The 23,837-nt window shown below is 38.8% G+C and overlaps 1 protein-coding gene across 6 annotated transcripts in view; it reads right to left on the bottom strand.

Annotated features, from left to right (window-relative positions):
• Kiaa1958 (KIAA1958 ortholog) overlaps positions 1-23,220 on the bottom strand; it is a 177,176-nt gene extending 153,956 nt beyond the window's left edge. For all 6 annotated transcript variants that reach the window (XR_015439880.1, XM_021262240.2, XM_004849565.3 and 3 more), the window contains exon 1: positions 22,887-23,220. The gene's annotated coding sequence lies outside the window, so the exon portion shown is untranslated. The remainder of the gene's footprint in view (positions 1-22,886) is intronic.
• Between the last annotated feature and the right edge of the window lie 617 nt (positions 23,221-23,837).

The raw sequence follows: 23,837 nt of genomic DNA on the forward strand, positions 1-23,837 counted from the left end.
AGACCCATACCTATCACCATGCACTAAACTAAGATAGAAGTGGATTAAAGATCTAAATATTAAGACAGAAACACTAAACTGGCTGGAAGATAAGTTAGGTAGAACTCTTGAAGACACTGGCATAGGAAAAGACTTTAAGAACAAAGCCTCAGTAGCACGGGAACTGGCACAAAGAATCAACAACTGGGATCTCATCTTATTAAAAAGCTTCTGCACTGCAAGAGAAACCACCAACAGACCTAAGAGACAACCTACAATCTGAGAAAAAATTTTTAGCAGCTGTTCCTCAGACAAAGGTCTACTATCTAGAATATATAAAGAACTGAAAAAAATCAGACCCCCCCAAATTCAAAGACCCAATTCAAAAATGGGGATCAGAAATGAACAGACATTTCTCACACAAAGAAGTAAAAGCAGCAAATAAAGATATGAAAAAATGCTCAACATCACTGGTCATTCAAGAGATGCAGATGAAAACAACACTGAGATTCCACCTCACCCCACAAAGAATGGCTACTATCAAGAAATCAACCAATAACAAATGCTGGCAGGAGTGTGGGGAGAAAGGAACCCTTCTCCATTGTTGGTGGGAATGCAGAATGATGCAATCACCGTGGAAATCAGTATGGAGATACCTCAAAGAACTAGAGCTAGAGGTCCCATTTCACCCAGCTATTCCCCTGCTGGGTATCTTCCCCAAAGAATTAAAAGAATCATACCACAGCGATATATGTACACCTATGTTTATAGCGGCACAGTTTGTAATAGCTAAAGCTTGGAAACAGCCCAAGTGCCCATCAACTGGAAACTGGATAAAAATATGTTTTTTTATAAAATGGAGTATTACTCAGCCATAAAGAACGAGAACCTAGAGACATTTATAGCTAACTGGATGCATATTGAGGCCATGCTCTTAAGTGAAATAAATAGGACATAATGTATAAATAACGAATACTTTCTCTAGTGTGAGAAACTGAAAGTGTAAATAAGGATTAAAATGATTAAAATGAAAAGGTCCAAAGGTGTAGGGGTGGTGGGAGGGAAAGGGGAAAGGAAAGAAAGGAAAGGAAAAATTATGAGAAAAGAAAAAAAATGGAAATGAAATCTATGTAAATACGGAAGGGTGGAGGGGGTGAAGGGCGCACAGGTAATGGGGAAAAAAATAAGAAACAAGATACATCACATACAGGTAACAAGCACCCAATGATAAATGTAAATGTATTGTATACCTAAAATGTACCAGTAAAAGAATTAAAAAAAAAAAAAAAAGAAATCAGCCAACAACAAATGCTGGAGGGAATGTGGGGAAAAGGAACCCTTCTCCACTGTTGGTGGGAGTGGAGACGGGTGCAACTTCTGTGGAAATCAGTGTGGAGATTCCTCAAAAAACTAAAACTAGAGGTTCCATTTGACCCAGCTATTCCCTTTCTTGGTATCTTCCCAAAAGAATTAAACGAATCATACCACAGCACAACCATGTTTATAGTGGCACAGTATGTAATAGCTACATCTTGGAAACAACCCAAATGCCCACTCACCAGTGATTATATAAAGATGTGCTTGTTTTTTTATAAAATAGAGTACTACTCAGCCATAAAGAGATAAACTAGAGTCATTTATAGCTAAATGGATGCACCTTGAGACTATATTCTTAAGTGAAATAGGACACACATGTGTAAATACCGAATTGTTTCTTTAGTGTGAGAAACTGTGTAAATGAGGACCAAAATGTATAACAGATACTGGGAAATTTTTCAAGGGGAACGGGGCGGGGTAGGAAAAAAATGAGAAAAGGACAAAATAGAAACAAAGCTCTTGTAAATAGGGAGGGGTGGAGGGGTTGAAAGGAGGGAAAGGGAATGGGGAAAAATAAGAACCAAGATATATCATGTACAGGTACAAATTCCCTATGATGAATGTGATCATAATGCACACCTAAAGTGTACCAATAAACTTAAGTTTTTAATATAGCCCCTTCCAGATCATACTACAAAAATTAGCAAACCTCTCCACATGTAGCTGGCATTCCCACCACCACCACCTTGAATTATATTCAATTGTCACCTGATAGTTTATTTAGTTATGTTCACCTATGTGGAAACTCTGAGTAAAAGAGAGGGAGAAGCAGCCAAATCCTCTAGGATTAGAGAGATTTAATAAGATAATAAACAACAATGTAACCCATTTATCTGAGAAATCTGGCTTTGAAAAGAAAGGACAGAAACAGGAACAGGCAGCAGCAGACTGAAGCAGAGGTTTTTCAAGATTCAAAGGAGACCTGAAGGCACAGGGGCTACCACCACTGCAAAGATAAAGTGTTAAAATGCTGAAAATTAAAAGTATGTGGGAGACAAGACTTTAAATATCTGAAGATATCTCAGAAAACCTTTATTCACCACAAATACAGAGGGCACCCAACAGAAAATTTTTCAAGAAATGGGTGCATAGGTATTTTTTGCTTTTACTTTATAAGGAGATATCTATAAAGAATCTACTATATGCAAGGCACTCCAGGGGAACAATTCATACCTACTGTGACATCTGATTTAGTTAATCCTACAACAACTTTAAAAATAGGAATTATCATCTAAGCTATTTTGTACCTACCAGAGACATCCTACTGATAGATATGTCCACCAAAAAAATACGACTCAGGCTTCTCCTCCCAAATAATTCCATCTTTTATTTCTCTCATCTTATTTATTATTGACCCTACAGAGTACCCAACTTCAGAGTCTCATGTAATCAAATATTAGATATCAGGGCAAATTTCCGTGGAAGAGGCTGAACCACTTCTTTAACCACCCAGGTGGTTAGCAAGCTGTACACAAGGTAATCCACCACTTCTGTTCGTAGAATCTAGGAGCCACCCTGACCTGTTGGCTGATTCCATATCTTCGTATTAATTCACCCTAAGGTGAGCTCTTGGAGCTAGTCCACAAATTTCAGCACAGCAGCTGCTCCTAATCCTCTCCTCCCATTCTTCATAGATGCCCAATTTCACCTTTAGCCCTTTCACTTTGCTTAGAAAACCTTTACTCACCACAAATATGGAGGGTACCCAACAGAAAATTCTTCAACCTCCCTTTCTTCCACTTCAAATTTTCATCTTATTCTCAAGAATGTTCTTTTCTTCTCTCTCATCACTATTCCTACAAATGATGGTCAATGTATGGCTTCCTTTCCAACATCTGTATCCCTTTTTCTTGCCTTATCTTACTACACTGATGGGACTTTTGGAACAATGGCATTAACAGACATTATCTTGTTTCTGACTTAACCCACAAGCCTTCAGTGTTTCCTTACTGGCATGTACCTTTAGTGCTTCCTCGTTAAGAATGGGGCTGATCACTGGCTTCTTACAACCATGGTTATTTTTAATGTCTCAAGAAGGTATATCCACAAGTAGTCAGTTCCAGGCTCATCCAAAACTTATCGATGATATTTTGCTGACAGAGAAGACATTAAACACATCTACATGTCTTTTAAAAACAATTTTAAAAGGACATATTATCTTTCACATTATTATCTTTCTAGGCATTTTAATAACTAGTCAGCTATTTGTTGAAATGTTTTTTGTACCTTTTAAAATCTTCAAATAATTTTCTTTCTGTAATAAATATAAATACAGGCTATGTTTGCTCGTTTCACAAAAATACAATCTAAGTGAATGGTCTACAAAAGTAAAAAAAAATTTAATTGAACTATATAGTTTAACTAGTAGCCAACATAACCAAATAATTTATATAAAAATTTAATTAGAAAAAATTAGGCAATCAGCTTTAAGATACAAACCAGTGAGCAAAAAACTGATTTCAAAACCAATCCTAACATGTTTAATAATGTGTATTTTTATTTTTTTAATTTAATTTTATTTTTAAAAAATTTTTCTCCAATGTGTATTTTTATAACATGACTTTCAACTATTGTTTCACCTTCCAGCCAGGGTGAACTGGATTTTCACCACACTTATAGGATCCATATGCAGGTCGCAAATGCAATCCATTGAAGCAAAGCAGTATGCATAAAAGGGCTCAATTAAATACTGGAATGTTCCTTGTAAATTAAAGCCCTACTGAATAATCACTTCTATGCAAATTTTCTTGGAGTGTTCTGACAATATGCCATCATCATATGTAGCTGCTTTAATACATGCTTATTTGTAATGCTTGACATAATGAATTCCCACTCTTTATTCCCTTAGAAATGAGAATTTAAGCTTTTATATTTTTTCTTGCTAGACAGCCTTTGTGAATATACCAGAAATGAGACACTATTTTTTCATAAACTACTATGCAGAAGAATAATTTAACCATGTACACACCACTAGTACATTTATCAGAAAAAAATTAAATGGATTGCTGACATAAAAATACCATGTTAATCTCTCCTCCCTCAAAAGTAAAATTTCCCTGAAAGCCCAGAAGCTCACTCCCTAATCTCAAACCTTCAAAGTTTATATTCTTAGACAGAAGAAAAGTCATATGCTAAAATATAAATATACAAAACAGAGATTGTTAGCATAATGCATCAGGAAAGTACACATATTTCCTAAATTTATATAAAGCTGTATGTTGTATATGTAAATATATATTTTCTAAGAGTTAAACACAGTTATCTGCTACTCAAGGGAGAAGCCAGTTGTTGTGGTACCTGTGATAGAAGCACTCAGGAGACTAAGGCAGGAGGATCATGAGTTTAAGCCAGCCTGGGCTACACACATTCTCAAAAGGGAGTAAAGGGGCGTGGGGGGGGGGCTTTACATACAAAAACTTTAAGAATTGCCAAATAAAGCTAAAAGATACAAAGGTATAGTATCTCAGGGTCACATTTTTATTTCATAGGTACAGAAAGTATGACTGATATCCCAGTGGATACTACAGTGCTAATACTGCACATTTATAATCAGACCAAAAATATCCATTCAAAAGAATCAAACTAAAATATTCAATCATAGTCATGTCTTAAAACCTACAATTTCACATATCCTTCCCAAGCATTATTATGTCCATATCCAGGCACTCTGTAAAATTCACTCTTAATGAGTGTACTAGCCAAAAAAATTCTTTACATCAGAGGTGCTACAGTGGGGTTTAGACACTTGGAAGATACACATAAAATAGGTTTAGGGCTGAGGATTTAGCTCAGTGGTTCCGCCGCCTACCTCGCATAAAATAGGTTTAGATTTATTTCCATAGATTTTATTTTTATGATAAAGGCTACATTATTAATCACAAAACTCAATCAAGTGCCAAAAAGCTTAAGTTAAATGTTGACACAACATACAAATATATATCAAAAGGATCTAGAAGGCCAAGTTCAAGATTACTTTATCATTTCTTCACCCATAAAATCAGGGGAATAAAAGATAATCTCTACAGTTTCTTCAGTTAAAACACAAAAAAGTTAATAAATAAAAACTCAGGGGCCAGTGATTTAGCTCAGTGGTTCCGCCACCCGCCTTGCAAGTGCAAGGTCCTGAGTTCAGTCCCCAGTACCAAAAAAAACCCCAAAAACTCAACAACTCCTCAGATAGTTTAAGATGCTGTACTGCTGTCAACCATCAATACGATCAGATTAGAATCAATTTAGGGGGGATCTAAAGTACTTGATTTCTAAGGTTTTCAAAGATACACATATACAAAAGCCTTTAGGTTTTTAAACAATGCCTTTTATCAGCCAAATTACAGAAAGCATGACAAAAAGAAAAAGTTACATAATTCATAATACTGTATATTAACGCTGTTAGTGTTTTAGGTTATTTCTTTGCTGTCTTTTCCTTATGCATAGCTTTAAATAATTGTCATGATTAGGGAGGGAGGAAAAGTGGAAGATAGATTATTCTTTTTTCTCTAATCAAACCCAGGGCCTAGCACATGGTAGACAAGTGCTCTATCACTGAGCTACATACCCAGCCCTCCTACTTGAAGAATTTGTACAGTAACAGGAATTTTTTATTTTGCCACAAGATTCTACATGGTCTGTCCTCCTCACGAACCATCAATTACCATCTGGCCTCCTCCTACTCTCCCTGTCCTTCACTCTTCTGCAGACCATGACCATCTTATTCCTGGAATACATATGGCACATTTCCAACTGGCCATTTGTACTTGTTCCCTCTGCCTCAAACGTTCTTCAAGATACCTGCATGTCAAGTCAAAGCCTTACTCAAGAGGTCACTTTCTTACATCATTCTTGGTAACTATCTAGCCTGAACTATCTCCTATCCCTCTTCTCTGCTTTTCTCCTTATCATTTATCCCTTACATGTTACGTTACTTATTTATCTCATTTAGTGTATATTTTCTCTACCCAAATTAAAACGTAAGAGCAGGGTTTTTTTGTGTTTACTGATTTCTCAGCACCCAGAAAAGTACCTAACACCTGGAACTGCTCAATAATAAGAGTTTTCAGGTTGAATAATCTCAATCATCATTGTTGATAATAATCATCTAGTTACATCCAAGTCCACTAAGGATTTATCTTACAATTCCTCTACTGATGGACATACTTGTTATAGCCAATCTTTCACCATTCTAAATAATGCTTGAATTCAGGGGTTAGCAATTTTTTTTCTAGAAAGCATCAGATAGTAAATATCTTTTCCTTTGCAAGGTCCCTATCATAACTACCCAAGTCTGCCACTATAGCACCAACTAGCCACAAACAACAAATGGTTTGGGGTTGCAACAGGGCAGATTGAGCCTGCTTCACGGAATATTTTGGTGCATGTGTCTTTTCCTATGTTTTGAATTAGTAGAATTACAATATAAATTGGTATGAATATACTTATGGCTCTAAAAACATTCTGTCAAGTTGCTTTTCAAAAGGGATAATCATGAGAAAGCTGAGCAAGTGGAATACTTACTGGTGGTGGAAGTGTGAATTAATATGACTTGGAAAAATGGCAGTATTTACTAAAGCTGGACATACATACCCCCAGATTCAGTAATCAGCCAGGGTTATTTGCTGTGTTAGATACTGTGAGACAGCTGTGTTAGACAGCTGTACAAATAATACCATTAATTGATGTGAATGCTAGTCACATATATTCAATTAGTAAAAATCAATCAACTGTACACATTGATATGTTCATTTTAAGTATATTATACTTACAATGTTTTAAAAGAAAAATATATATATTCCCATCAGCAATATATAGGAGAGTAACTTTCTTTACCCTTCCTCCTCACCAGCAACAGATATTATTTCATTTTATATTATGCTAATTTGACAAGATTTGTTTCTGTACCTTGGGAGACTGGGAAAAGACCACAAATTCAAGCTCAGCAGTCTCAAAAAAAAAAGCCCTATTTGCTGCCTGCTGTGCAAGCGCAAGGAACTGAGTTCGATCCCCAGTACCAAAAAAAAAAAAAGCCCTAGGCTGAGGATTTAGCTCAGTGGTTCCGCTGCCTGCCTCCCAAGTGCAAGGTCCCAAGTTGGATTTAAAAAAAAAGAGCCTTAGGTTCAATCTTCAGTATTCCCAAAAGAAAAACACCATTTTTAAATTGCCATGGTATTTTGTCTTTACCACAGAGTCTGAACACTTGTATAAATTGTTTTTTATCCATCACTGGAATTTTACAAGCTTTTGCAAATCATAAAAATGAATACAATGTCATAAAGACATCGACTCTGTCATACTACTGCAATATTTTCTACAGACTGTTACTTTCTTTAGTTAATTAATTAATTCATTTATTTCAGTACCAGTTATTGAACCTACAGCCCCAAGCATGACAGACAAGCACTCTACCAGTGAGCTACACCCCATCCCCAATTTTATTGTTTTCTAAAACCAATGTGTTTCCATAGCCAAATTAATTAGCCTTTTTATCAAAAACATTATATAAAACTACAATATAATGAACTATAGTCTTTCATTACAAAAATATTGTTGCTAATTACATAATGTGTAAGGAAATGCTTATTTCTCAGGTCAGTAGTATGCCTGAGAAAGACAATTAAATAAAGTATCTATTAGGATGTTTAACAGGAAATACACTAAAAAGGTATTAAGGCAAATCAAGAGGATGAACTTTGACACTAAAGTAATTTCTAATAGGAAAAAGCCTAGTTTTAACCAATTGCTTCACTGATGGAAAAACAAAGATTTATTTCTTAGTGTATGCAGGAAAGATAGTCTGTGGTAAGACTTCTGACTGTCAGAAAGAAGCTAGCCAACTGGCCAAAAATCAATTTAAGAATATACACATACCAAGAAGAAATTCATGTACCAAATATGTTCATAAGCAAAATATGTTCACAGGCGGAATACTATTATAAGAATATACACTTTTCACTGAATATATTTATACTCCTTGACTATATCTGAAAGGAAAATATAAATTTAAACCATCATAAATGATGCTTGGCCTTCATAAACAGAACATTCCCATGGGTCAGGGATTTAGCTCAGTGGTTTCACCGCCTGTTGCGCAAGCGCAAGGACCTGAGTTTGATCCCCAGTACCAAAAAATCCCCAAAAAACCAAACAGAACATTCCCTAAAACGCTACTTAAAAGGTAGTTATATGAGAAATCCACTAATTAAAACTCGTTTTCTGAAGATGTCTAATAAAGTAAATTGTTGAGCCATGAAAATGTTAACAAACCTGAGTAATTTAGAAAAGAATTAAAACTCCCTACAATAAATATGTATTGGTTTATCACTATAAGTCTGATAAACTAGAAAAGCTAGAAGACTGGGTAAGATCTACAACCAGGTAGGTAAGAAGAGAAAAGGAATTCTGATGATTTTAACAGAAAATAAGAAATTTTTCAAAAATGACACGCAAAAAGAGAGGTCCTCATTGAAATGAAATTGTATCTAAGAACAACCAGTGAAGTTTCTCAGGCTTCTGGTGAAGACCACAAGACTATGAAGACTACCAAGAGGCCACAGGAAAAAAACTTCTGGAATTAGAATCCAAATAAACCAAAGAGGCCTCTATGGTGATAAAAAAAAGAAAGATCTAAAAGAGGCCAATCTCAGAAAACATAGAAGAAGCTACATAAAAAACCGTAATTTTTTATGTTGAAACACACAATCAGAAAAGGGCAGAAATAATAAGTGAACATCTTGGTGCTATTTCACAACTTTATAAACAGAACATACTTATATAATCAGTGACAAGATCAAGAAGCAGAACATTTCCCAATACTACAGAGGCCTTGCTTTCTCCTTTCTTATCACTCCTCCCCCACAGGTAGCCACTATTCTGGCTTCCAATAGAACAGATGAGTTATGCCTGTTTGGGGACTTTACATATATATACATATACACATATGGAGGCACACAGTATAAACTCTTCTGTGTGGGGCTTCTTTAACACAACGTATTTCTGTGAGAGCCATGCATACTTTTTCTTTTTCCCCATTAAATTTACTGGTACATTTTAGGTATAAAATACAGTTACATTCATGATTGGGATCTTGTACCATTACATGAGTCTCTTTTTTTTCCCCTTCCCCTGCCCACCCTTCCCTATTTGCAAAGACTTTGTTTCCATTTTTTCCTTTTCTCATATTTTTTGCTTTTTCCCTTCTTTTCCTTCCCCTTCCCCTCCCACTTCCCCTGCTCCTTTAGACCTTTACTTCCTATTACACAATATCAATTATACATTTTAAAAATTACAATATCAAGATCTAGGAGACATTACCACAGATTTTACAGAATTTAAAAGGATATAGAAAGCATATTACAAAAATATGTTTTGAAATAAATTTGACAACTTCTAAGAAGTACCTTGGAAGACAAATGAATGAAACTAACTCTGGAGGGAATATAAAATTTGAATAGCACCTATTAAAGAAAGTATATTCCTAGCTTGAAAACCTAACTATATGACAACAGGCTCCTATGCATTTTAACTGATAAATTATATCAAACATTTAAAGCAGAAAAAAAAAGGAACACTTCTCCCCACATTTTAGGAAATCAACACTGTGCTAATCCTAAAACTGGATAAAGACAATAGAAGAAAAAAGTATGAACATAGATAGAAATTTGTTTAACAAAACAAACTCTTAGAAGTCAGATCTGGCAGTATGTAGAAGGTGGTTTTGTTACAGGGACGGCAGTGTTGGTTCAGCATTGGAAGATCCACCCCAAAAGTCATCATTTTAACAGAGGAAAGGAAAAAGCCATATGATCCTGTCACTAGTTGGAGAAAAAGTATTGGACTAAATTCTACAGCTGTTCATGGTAAAAGCTATCAGGAGACTAGAAGTAGAACAGAACCTTCTCAACAGATTAAAGACATGTACTCCATACTTCCAGCAAGAACTCCTTCTATGAATAGAGAAGATACAATGCTTTCTCCTTAAGGTGGGGAACAAGGGCAGATGTGCCTACTCTTCATCTGTCCATTAAACTTTGAAACATAGGCCTAACCCAAAATAGTCTGGGAATAAAATGACACAATTAGGATAGGATTAGCGAGGTAGAAGCAAAATCTTTATATGGAAATGAAATGATCATCTACAGAGAAAATACTAAGAAATCTCTAAGAGCCCCTAGAACTTCCATTTGAATTTAGCACGATTAGAAAACATAAGGTATATATAAAAATTCAGGTCTATGTATACTTGCTATAAATGAAGAATTGGATATTGAAATTTTTTTTTTTTTTTTGGTACCGGGGATTGAACTCAGGTCCTTATGCTTACGCAGCAGGCAGCGAAACCACTGAGCTAAATCCCCGGCCCTGGATATTGAAATTTAAAAGTTACATAGGTGTACAAAGGACCTAGAAAAGTAAAAAGAAAAAAAAAAAACAGTGTTGGAAGACATTTAGTACCTAATTTTAAGACTTCCTCTAAAGCTACACTAATCAAGGCAGTGTTGGTTTAAGACATACAGATCATTGGAATAAAACAGAGAATCTAGGAATACAACCACACATATATGGTCCACTGAGTTTTGAAAGATTATTAAACATTAACATTTTATAGAATTTAAATTCAATTCAAGAGGCGAGGAAAAGATAGTGTTTTCAGCAAATGCACTAGAACACCTGGTATCTGTATATAAAAAATTAATCTCAACCCTTTATTTCCATACATGAAAATAACTTGAAGGGATCTAGGAATCTAAATATGAAAGCCTAAAACTATAAAACTTTAAGAAGAAATTATAAGGGAAAATGTTTATGAATTTAGGGTAGGCAAAAACTTCCTAGAATACAAAAATCATGATGTATAAAAGAAAAAAATTAATAAATAAGATTTCATCAAAATTTAGAACTTTGGGGCCAGGGATTTGGCTCAGTGGTTTCACCGCCTGCTGCACAAGTGGAAGGATCTGAGTTCGATCCCCGGCACACACACACAAAAGAAATTTAGAACTTTAAATGACATCGTTAAATGAAAAGTAGTCCTTAAACAGACCATATTTACCATGCATATACCCTATGACCAGAATATATAAAGAACTCTTACAGCTCATTAATAGACAACCCAATTAAAAAGTAGACAGAAGAAGATGACAAATAGCCAGTACAGCACAAGGAAAGGTGTGCAACACTAGAATCAGAAAAATACTAACCAATACAGTAACAAGACTGAATTATACACTCAGGGAGATGAAGTTAAAAGTTTTAAAAGCCTTGTCATAACTTTTTCTTTTTGCTGGATTCTCCCCCTTTGTGTTTAATTTGTCATGCCCAATGGATTCATTCTGCTGGGCTTCCTGGGGGTGTGATCCTCATTGTCTTTTCCTAGGGTATTGTCTAAAATTTTTTGGGAGTGCTGGTTTGGTATTCATGAAGTTCCTAAGGTTCTCTTTATCATGAAAGTATCTTATTTCTCCATCAATTTTGAAAGATAATTTTGCAGGGTACATCAATCTGAGTTGGAGGCTGTTTTCCTTTAGGGCTTGAAATATATCACTCCAAGCTCTTCTTGCCTTGAGGGTTTGCATTGAGAAGTCTGCTGTGATTCTGATGGGCTTTCCTTTGTATGTGATTTGTTTCTTTTCTCTCACTGCTTGTAGAATTTTGTTCTTCTGTTGGGTTTCTGGAATCCTAACCATTATATGCCTAGGTGTAGATTTTTTTTGATCAAGGCTAGTTGGAGTCCTATATGCCTCACTTATCTGTATGTCAAGTTCTTTTCCCCTGCTTGGGAAGTTTTCTGCCAACACTTCTGTGAAGAGTTTTTTTATGTCATCTGCACTCTCTCCTGTTTCATCATTGACTCCAATCAGTCTTATGTTATTCTTCTTTGCATCGTCTAGTAGCTGCTGGATTGATTTCTCGTGGTCCCTTACAACTTTAATGCAATTTTTCTTTTCCTGGTCACTAATTGCAATCTTATCTTCTATATGGGAAATTCTATCCTCACATTGGTTCATTCTGCTGTGCAGATTTTGAATGGAGTTTTTAATCTCCTGGAAATCCGTTTGCATCTGCTTTATGGATTTCATTTGTTTCCTATGTTGGGATTCCATCATGTTCCTCAGCTCCTCTATTTTTGTATCTGTGTCCTCTCTAGATTTATTAATCATGTCTTGCACTATGGGAACAATCTTTGCTGTTATCTGAGAAATTATTTCCGATTTCATTTTTTCCAGATCCTCTTTTGTGCCAGTTCAAGGAGTCCAGGTGGTTGAGTATCAGACTGTTTCATGTCATTTCCCTTTGGGGTTGCTGTAGGTGATGTGGAAGTCTGTGCTTGAGGCTTGTTTATGTGTCTTCTCATTTCCACGGGGGGGGGGTGCTGCTGGTGCCCGCTTGGCTCACCTCCACTGCCCTGGGAGCGGTAGAATGGTAGCGAGGAGCCTCCTCTTGGGTGCTGGGATTGGCTCATGTCCTCTGCCCTAGGAGCAGTGGAATGGGGGCGGGGGAGCCTCCTCCTGGGCACTGGCTATACTTTTCTTTTTCCTCTACCTGTTTCCCTTGAATTGATTCTTGTAGACTCTGAAATGTGAGTGGTGAATACAGCAGTATAGCACCTTGGCAGAAGCAAGTCAGATGGCCGGCTGACTGGCTTTCTTGCTTTCCTTTTTTTTTGAGACAGGGTCTCACTATGTAGTTCAGGCTGGCCTTGAACTTATCATGTAGCCCAGGCTGGCCTCCCATGCATACTATTATATGCAGTTGAAGAGTGTTCATTCTCATTGCTCTATTGTATTCCACTGCTGTCAATATAACAAAATCTACCCATTCTGAATCAGGTTAATATTGTTAAACTACCCAACTCTAGTAGCTTAAAACATAGTCTTATTTCTCACAATGCTGACAATTCTGTGAGTTATCTAGATAGGTTCTCCCTTGGTTTACCAGGACTTGGTCATGCGGCTACTTTTAGCTGTAAGGTCAGCCAAACTAGAAGGTCAATTAGTAAACTATGACTTGTGGACCAAATGCAGCTCACCATCTACTATTTTTTTTTTTGGTACCAGGGATCGAACTCGGGTCCTTGCGATTGCACAGCAGGCGGCGAAACCACTGAGCTAAATCCCCGGCCCCTCACCATCTACTTTTAAAATCAAAGTTTTAGAGCTGGGGATATAGCTCAGGGGTGCTGCGCCAGCCTGGCAAGCACAAGGTCCTGAGTTCAATTCCTGCTACCGGAAAAAAAAAATCAATCAATCAATCAAAGTTTCATTAGAATATCGTGCTAGTTTGTTTGTTTATTTTTTGGTACTGGGGATTCAACTTGGGACCTTGTGCTTGTGAGGCAGGCAGCGGAACCACTGAGCTAAATCCCCAGCCATGCTAGTTTATTTATACACTCCCCAACGTTGCTTTTGGGATGCAATAGCTCAGTTAAATAATTGTGACAGAGACCTACAACCTGCAAGACCTAAAATAATTGGAATTTAACCTTTTACTGGAAAAGTTTGCCAATCCCAGCAATAAAGTATTTTTTAAAGGAAAGAAAATATAAGTCAAGTACAGGTATTTTTATGTCAACAAACTAGCCTTCAAGTATAAATGTCACAGATAAAGAGTTACACATGAAACAGCATGAGCCATTTACAAGGATTTAATGAACTTCCAACTACTAAATGATTACAGAAGCATCATCATAAGGATTTGTGTTGCATTCTGAATATATTTAACTGTAGAATTAAGAATAATTCTAAAGATAACATTGGTATGAGATTCATTTGAAGTGGACTGAACTGAGAAATCTTGGGGAACAAGAGCTGATCTAGTGGCTTGACCATACACAGAACATGGGACTGAGAATAAAGGAGTCACAGAAACTCCTAAATTTATAGACTGGGAAAATGGAGGGAAGGTGGTACCCATTCACAGGGCTAGGGAATACGAGAAAAGACACATATTTGAAGAGGAAAATATTACCTCAAGTCTAGAGCATACTGAATGTGAAATACTTGTAAAATATCAAATAGATATGCTTAGCTGGTAGTTGGATACAAAGATATGGACTTCAGGAGAAAAGCCCTGATTGGAAATCAGATTCAGGAGTCACCAGAAAAGGAATGGATGAAGTGATCAGCAAAAGAAGCATGTTCTCACAACTCATTAAAAAAACAAAACAAAACAGCATTAGGACATCCACTGAATTTGGTCACACTAATATTCTACAGTATTCCAATTATTAAGAATTTTCAACTTTAAATCACTTAAAAGAGTATTTAAAAATAACATGAAGTGTGGAAAATAGCATAAATCCTTTACCAGTTTAGTTATTTTTATTAGCATAAAGAGTTGATCTGCCGGGGATTTAGCTCAGTGGTTCTGCCATCTGCCTAGAAAGCGCAAGGACCCAAGTTCGATCCCCGGTACCACAAAAAAAACAAAAAAAAATTTTAAAAAAACCTCAAGAGTTGATCAGATTGCTCCATATTTGGCCCTGGCACTCAGTGACAAGTTGCCAATAGAATAAAAGAGCCCTAAGAGATGTGCCATGGCTAAGGAGATGTGCCACCACTTCAGCAGTCATAGCAGCTCCCACACTGTTCACTGAGTCATGCAGAACCTTCCCCAGGAGACCACTGCAGCTGGTAAGTCCTTGCTCAATGGGAGCCATGCACAACCAAAAGGTGAGCATCAAAGTACAGACAGGTCAGAAGAGATGCAAAGACATGGTGGAGAGTGCTATTAGGGCGCTGGAGAAATTGCTACTCAGGTGATAGAGAAAAATAACATATGCACTCTCCAGCTGCATCAAGAAGTTTGGCAAGAAGTACAGCCCCACCTGGCTTTGTAACCTGATAAAGAATTTGGGTAGTTACATTATCACAGGAAGCCAAATACTTTATCTACTTTTACCTGGGCAAAGTGGCTACTCTTTATTCAAATGTATTTAAAAGCAGGGATTGTGCCACACACCCAGCAATCCATACAAAAATAAGGACTACAGTCTAAATTCCCCACACCAAATCTTCAGCTTTTTTTTTTTGGTACCGGGGATTGAACTCAGGTCCTTGCGCTTGTGCAGCAGGTGGCAAAACAACTGAGCTAAATCCCCGGCCCCAAATCTTCAGCTTTGGTGAGGAAACATTTCAATTTTTTTTTTTTTTGAGACAAGGTCTCACTATATAGTTCATGCTGGCCTTGAACTCATTATGTAGCCCAGGCTTGTTTGGAACTCAGTGATCCTCCTGCCTCTGCCTCCTGAGTGCTGGGATTGATTACAGCCGTGCACTACCATGCCCAGCCTAGCACCTCAATTTTTAAATCTTTATTGTGTTTTATACAGGGTATTATCTGTATCAGTTTGTTGTGGTTGTAAAATAATTAGCAAAACAGCTTTTGTATTTATTTTCTATTTCATACTTCTCTGCCCCATTTTTTTCCTCTCTCTCAAAATCCATTCCTTTAAATCTGTTGGCCAGGTGTGGCAACACACACTCATAATCCAAGCACCCTGGGAAGCTGAGGCAGGAGGATCATAAGTTCGAGCACAGCCTCGGCAACTTAGTGAGATCCTGTCTCAAATTTTTTAAAAGGGGGGCAGAGATTGCAGCTCAGTGTGAAGGCCCTGCATTCAATCCCCAGTACAGCAAAAATATACTGCTGGAAAATAAACATATGAAAAAATGTTCAACATCACTGGTCATTCAAGAGGTGCAAATGTAAACAACACTGAGATTCCACCTCACCCCAGTAAGAATGGTGGCTATCATGAAATCAACCAATAACAAATGCTGGGGCTGGGGCGGGGTGGATTTAGCTCAGTGGTTTCGATGCCTGCGCAAACGCAAGGACCCGAGTTAGATTCCCGGTACCAAAAAAAAAAAATGATGGCAGGGCTGTGGGGAAAGAGGAACCCTCCTCCACTGCTGGTGGGAGTGCAGACTGGTGCAACCACTGTGGAAATCAGTTTGGAGAGATCTCAAAAAACTAGGACTGGAAGTCCCATTTGACCCAGCCATTCCCCTGCTGGGTATCTTCCCCAAAGAATTAAAAGAATCATACCACAGTGATATATGTGCACCCATGTTCATAGCAGCACAATTTGTGATAGCTAAAACTTGGAAGCAACTCAACTGCCCATCAACTGGAGACTGGATAAAGAAAATGTGTTTTTTTTAAATAAAATGGAGTATTACTCAGCCATAAAGAACGAGAAACTAGAGACATTTATAGCTAAATGGATGCACATTGAGGTGATACTCTTAAGTGAAATAAATTGGACACACATGTATAAATACCGAATAGTTTCTCTAGTGTGAGAAACTGAAAGTGTAAATGAGGACTAAAAGGTATAATAGATAATGTGAAATAGGAAGAAAAGGGGCAAAGGGGAGGGGAAGTGGGAGGGGTAGGGGAAAGGAAAGAAGGGAATGGAAATAACATGACAAAATGATAAAATGGAAACAAAGTCTTTGTAGATAGGGAGGGGTGGAGGGGTTGAAGGGAGGGCAGGGGAATGGGGAAAAAATAAGAACCAAGATGGATTATGTAAAGGTGCAAATTTCCAATGATGAATGTCATTATATTGTACATCTTAAATGTACCAATAAAATTAATTTTTAAAAAATTAAATAAACTGAAGATGGGGGAGGGGGGCAAGTAAGATGAAACCACTGTAAGTCACACATATGCAATGAAGTATGTATGTAGTGAATGAGTACAGGCTGTGTTAGGGGCTGAATTTTGCAATCCTCAAATTCATCTGTTCAAGTCCTAATCCCAACACCTCAGAAAATAACTTATCTTTGGAGGGACAGCCTTTAAAAGAGGTAATTAAGGTAAAATGAAGTCATATTGGTGGGCCCTAATCCTTACAATGAGAGATGTCCTTCTAAGAGGAGATAAGGACACAGGAAGAGAGAAAACTATATGAAGATACAGGGAGGAGACAGCATCTATAATCCAAGGAGACCTCAGGAAAACCCAACCCTGCCAAAACCTTGATCACATTCTTCTGGCTTCTCCATTGTTAGAAAATACAATTTTGTTCAAGCCACTCAGTATATTTTGTTATGAGAAGCTTAGCAAACTAATCTAGGCTGGGAAGAAGTGCTCTAGATAAAGAACTCACAAATGCTGTTTATTGTTAACTCTGCCCTAGAAATATTAAGTCCCTTAACATAAAAGGGTTTTTGAAAGGTGATGATTATGCCTTAAATAATGCAATGATAAAACCTAAAAATCAGGCCAGGCATGTTGGCGCATGCCTGTAATGCCAGCACTCAGGAAGGTGAGGCACAAGGTTCATCATAAGTTTGAGGCAAGCCTGAACCACATAACGAGACCCTCATCTCAAAAACAAACAAAAACCCTAAAAAATCATATTTTCAAGGGAAAACACTTATTTAGAAAATGAAAGGACGCAACATTTGCAATTAGAAAAGGTCAGAAAAGGTTACAGTAATGTCAGCTTTGAGGAAAACCAAGAGTAAGAGGTAAACAAATAACTTCCTGGTCAACACACACGCCAGAGTGGTCCATGTATCCCTACTACCCATCCTCAATCTTGTACTGCCTGCTTGACCCTGCTGTATTTCTACCCTGCCTAATCTTGTTCATTTACGTACAGTAGAGTTTGAAGTGGGAGTAAAGGGGTTGTAGAATCAAGGACCCTGGGAGACAGGGAAAAGGAGTAATGGGGTAGAAAAGTCAGACCATGCAGCACTCTGCAGACCCCAGAAAGAGCTTAGACTTTCCTGAGTGGGCATACAGCCTAGAGTGTTTTGAACAGGGCAATGATGGGATCCAAATTCCATGCTAAAAAGCTCCCTCGGAGCCTGGTGTGGTGGTGCACACCTGTATTCCAGCACCCTGGTAGGTGAAGCAGGAGGATTGTAAATCCAAACCCAGCCTGGGCAATTTAGTGACATAGAGAAACCCTATCTCAAGATAAAAAATAAAAATGAGCTAGAGATGTAGCTCAATGTAAAGGCCCTGGGTTCAATTCCCAGTACTGGTAAATGAATGAATGAATAAAGTAAGCAAGCATGCTCCCTCTGAAGCCAGGGATGGTGGCACACACCTGTAATCCCAGCCCTTGGGCAGCTGGGGTAGCAGGGATGCAAGTCTGAGGTCAGCCTGAACTATATAGTAAAACTGTCTCAAAAATAATCAACAAAACTTTTAAAAACCTAATCTGGTCAAGGATACTCTGGAATTAAAACGTTGTGTATGTTTTCTTTTAATGTTTGAGCCAACAGAATCCTTGCTGATTAACAAAAATATTTTTGGGCACCAAATGAAGCTATTTGATTGGGCTTTACTGAAATTCTGGTTTTGTGTAGGCTTCCTTTTTAAAAAATAGTAATAATTACTAGCAATTTCACACATATTACTTTTTGTCCTGCATCTAGAGCAACAGAGGCCATAGATACCAAGAGGAGAGAGAGTAATATATAAAGGAAAGCTATTCTCTTACTTGTTCCATGGTCCTGAGATAGCCAAAGTTCAGGCAGATCAAAAGGAGAAAAGTTAAGAGTGAAAATGCATTGTTTAGGGTGAAATTTTTAATGTTTTTAAAAGTTACTTAAATATTTTTATGTCTTCTTAAAGTTTTTCTGCTCTTTTTTTTTTTTTTGGTACCGGGGATCAAATTCAGGACCTTGCACTTGTGAGGCAGGTGGTGGAACCACTGAGCTAAATCCCCGGTCTTCTTCTTAAAGTTTTTAAAGTTACTTTTCAAGATAAGTTGTGTAATTTTTCTTTTGTGATGCTACTTCCCTTTCAGTATAAAAATATTACTGATGTTCCAATACCACATCCTTTTGCTTTTTACATTACTTGCAAGTATGATAACATATTTCTGAAATATATCCTGTCACTAGAGCCATTAGCATCACCACTCTAAAACAGCAAAAAAGCTCTCCAAATGTTTAAGACTGCAAAACAAACTTGAACACTGCTGCACAATTTGCCTTTCTCCAGAAAAGCCTACTAAACTTTGTTGGCATTGAATACAAAATAAAATCCCAGAATTTGCATTTTCAGTACTTTTGCTTTTTTGACCTTTATTTAAATTTGAGACTAAGCTTTACCAAACAACAGAATTTACACAGTAACTAGCCAACCACAGTTCTCATTATGGAATCTATGCAGTGCATTTGTTACCTAGGAAACGGACCAGAGCACAGGCAGAGTGCAATTTCAGTCTAGCAAAAGCATTCTCCAATCATGCTGGTAAATAAAGTCTATAAATCAACTAATCAGAACCAAAGTCAAGAAGTATCACATAAGAGTTAAGCTCTATGGAAACTTTTTTAAAGGGGGAAAAAAAAGAAACCTGTGGGGCTTCTTTGGTAGATCTCTTAAGTAAATATTGTGAGCAGGTTTCTTTACAAACACAAACTGTCATAAAATAAAACTGTTCAAAATAAATGGCTTCTCTCCAATCTTCAGCTTCTCTATTTTTGACAGTATTTAAGAGAAAAAGCTTAGTTGGAGCCAGCCTCATACATCTGGCACCAGAATATTAATCCAAGAATGAATTCTGCATTTTCAGCAAGCAGTATGGGCTTGCGCTGGTCTTAAACAATACCAGATGATAAAGGCTGGATTGAGAGGTTACTGTCCCCATTTCTCACACTCAAGCCTGCTTCCTCATCAGGCTACAAAAACCTGTGTGAAATAGGACTTTAGAGTCACAAATGTATTATAAAAACTAAAATTGTTACTTTCCAACTTTCCATTTGATTATTAACTACTTATTTGAGGGTTCCAGTTAACATAAAGTGGCCATTTTAAGTTTCCTTTAATATTACATTGATAATTAACAAATAGGAAAATGCTGGGAAAGTCTATAGGTTTTTAAAGCCTATCAAATCTGTGGCTAGCTTAGTGCTCTTGTTTTTCTTTTTTTAATTTAATTTGTTTTGTTTTGGTTTTTTGGTACTGGGGATCGAACTCGGGACCTTGCGCTTGCAAAGTAGGTGATGGAACCACTGAGCTAAATCCCTGGGCCCCTTTAATTTAAAAAAAAACCCAGCAAATGCCAGCCGCATTTTAAAATCCAATTTTTTAGAAATTCAAATTTTCTGGTAGTATTTATTTCTCACAATGTAAAAAGCAGCAGAAAAAAATTTCAACCATAAATAACAAAAACTTACACGCTTTCCTCAACACCAACTTACCAAAAAAAGGAGTAAGTTGAAAATATGTAACAGTCTCTGAAATGTCTGTGCTTATATTAAAATAATATTGTTAATTATACAAAAAACAAAAAATTACTATCAGTCAAAAAACAAAAACCTAGGTATTATTTTCTAGCCAATCCACAAAGACACTACAGTGCTGATCCAAGCAAGCTGTTAGGCACAACTACAACTCTGCCAAAACAATTAATGTTTATTTTACACAGTGACTCTTTGTTAAACCTTATCACTACCACTGACAGCCACGCAAATACATAAACAGGCAGTTCAACTGTTAGCTTATTTTTTTAAAATTTAAACCAGCTGATAAAGAACTGGAATTCTGAGAGTGTTCTAGAACTCCCTTCCACCATTCATGATATACCCAGCCCTGATTTCAATACCTCTCCTTTTTGCACTATTCACAATAGAACGTGGAGGGGAACATTAGTCCAGAGCCTACTAGAGCCACACACAGAGCTCTGTGCCTCTGTGCGAGTTTAACTTCATTTACCTAATCTAGACGGGAAGTCACACCAGGAGCTAATAAAATTCAATCAAATCAATAGAGTTTGCTGGATCACTGTTAGATGAATACTATTCTAGATTTTAAGTGTACATAGAAGTACAATCCAAAAAAAATATAATTAGGCATGCAATAATACTAATCTAATGTAACTGGGGCAAGAATCTAGGATAAATTTTTCTCCTAGAAAAAGATCACTATTTAAAAAAGAAAAAGATTACTATTTTTTTAAAAATTGAGCATTTACCCGAGTTCGATCCCCGGTACCAAAAAAAAAAAAAAAAAAAAAATTGAGCATTTTATAATGACAAAAATTAGTTTGCCAATAAAAATGCATTAAATTGTTTTTCTCTGGTAAATTTCTACATCTTGATGGAAATTTGAGTAACAAATATTTTTCGACCATAATATTTTTTCTTCAAGTTTAGACTCTGCTAAAAAAGAAATTTCGCCAAATGGCTGTACCTATAATTGTCTTTGCGTTCCGCAAAATCTTTTAATTCCTTGATAACTGTCACATTTGTTTCTCAACATTGTTTCTCACACAGTAGGCAGAGAGAGAGAAGGGAGAAAATTTCTACAACTGAGCTGCAGATTAAGATTAATACAAAGATACAACTCAAATATCTACAATAAAAATTTTGAATTTTCCGGATGCTTATTGAACTTCATTATATGAATATCTACAAATACATATCAACTATTCATAAAGCAATATAGGCAGCTAATCAGAAATATCGACCTACAATACTTTTCAAAACACTGTATCCAACCCAATCCTTGGGTTAAAGGCACAGAATACATAAATACATTGAGTAAAATAAGGTAAGCATAATCATGGGGGGCGGGGGGGATCAGTTCTAACATTCAGGTTCGCCTCATTTGTTGTCAAAGACCTCATACCTTAAATAGGTAAAATAAAGGTTTTAGCCTGAACAGAAAGCTACATCATTGTTTACTGCACTCCAATGTAAACCCCACCACGGAAGCTGTCATTACCTGACTCGCTTAACTTCATTTTATAGGTAGAATATTCTGTCATGCTGATCCTAACATGTGAGGGGGGAAAAAAACTTTACTCCAAAACTTCAAAAAGGAAAACGAAAAAAATACAGTACATGCAAGAATCACTGCTATGTTTATTTTCCCTCCTTAAAGTTCCTACCTAGCCTTAAAAAAAGCAATCAAAAACATCCTTTGATTTTGATTTGATGTTGGTTAGCCCACTGCCTTCTACCCAGGGGACTCCGTTTCTTGATGTATTTGATAACAAATACAAATCACTGTGCGCAGCCTCAGATGGGGGTGGGGGACGCCGGAGGCTCCCGGAGAAAGCCCTCCTCCGTTAGAAACAATAAATAAGGGAGCGCAGCGATGCACGTTCCTTCACACACGCCCTACACGCACCTCGGGGTGCCTCCCGAGCGGGGAAACAAGTCAGCCAAAGCCCTGAACATCTCTTTCTCCAGAACCACCTCAGACTTGGAAACTAGAAGGGCAGATCTTCTTCCTTCCCACTTCCAAAAGAGCCGAGAGCCGGAGTAGGCGAGCCAGACCCCGCGGCGCGCCAGCGGGAGAGGCAGGACGGCCAGCCGGCCGAGGAAACAACGCCGCCGCCCGCGAGCCCGCCCGCCAGGTCTCCGCCCCAGACCCCGCAGCCCGTCGCCGCCAACGTCCGGCCGCGCGCGTTTCTGCCCTCACTCCGGCCTCGCTCCCCTCAGCGGAGACAAAAGGAGGGTTCAGCCGGGTCACGGCGCAGCCGCCCCCACACAAAGGGGCTCCGCGCCCGGGTCGCCGCGTCGGCGCGCTCGTCCCCGCCCCGCGCGCGGGCTCTCACCCACCTGCAGGTGTCTGTGCTTCTGTCCATAGGAACGCGGACGGCGGGCAGCGGTGGGGGGCCTGCGGGAGCCGGGCTGGACGGGACGGGACGGAGGGGAGGACGGCGGCAGGAGAGCGGCCGCAGGGCCGGGCACCAGAGGCAAGTGAGCGGGGAAGGCGCCCGCGGGCGGCGGACGGGGGGCGGGGCGCCAGCCTGGCTCTGCCACCGGCGCGCGCCGCTCCGTGCGCCCCGGGCTCCGCGCGCCCAGCTTGGAGCGCGGCAGGCGAGGTGGGGGCGGGGCACGGGTGGGGCGGGGCCGAGCCGAGCGCGGGGCGGGGGCTCGGACCGGGGGCTCCAGCCGGCACCGGAAGCGCGCCGCGGTCTGTGAGACCCACAGGAAGTGTGTAACGACACCTCCTACGACACGCACCGAGCTCGCAGTCGGAGGTGCGGACCGATCCTCCAGCTGCATTCACGCGCGCACGCTACCGTCGGCGCCCTGGCCCCAGGAGGTGTGGGACAACCTGCCGTCGGCCCTCGCGAGCCCTGTCCCCGATCCCCGACAGGTGTGGGACCCACGACGTTTGCAGCACCGTCTTCCTACCCCACACGGCCGGCCTGCGATCTCCGCTGCCCTCAGCTCCACACACCTCAGCCTAAACGCAATGAGTGGACGGAATTGCTCTGTTTGCGCTGTGCGTGGCACCTGCAATAACGCACCGGTTGTCACCTCTGAGCCCAGGGATATGCCAGGCATACCGCTTACAGCCCAGTCACCGCTGCCCTGTGGAGGTGCCTAACACCCAGCAGCAACACACACACAGCCCGGAGGGAGTGGGGCTGCTCAGTAACACCTAAAACTCGGTAAAACTTTCGTTCAGCACATCAGGGACACACAAGTACCACTCACAACATGGCACAACAGACGCGAGACTGCTGGACCCTCATTTACTAATACTTTTCATACAACATA

The sequence above is a fragment of the Heterocephalus glaber genome, unplaced genomic scaffold, assembly GCF_053883595.1.
Source record: "Heterocephalus glaber isolate CG9 unplaced genomic scaffold, H.glaber_assembly_v1.0 deba00001479, whole genome shotgun sequence".
NCBI lineage: Eukaryota > Metazoa > Chordata > Mammalia > Rodentia > Bathyergidae > Heterocephalus > Heterocephalus glaber.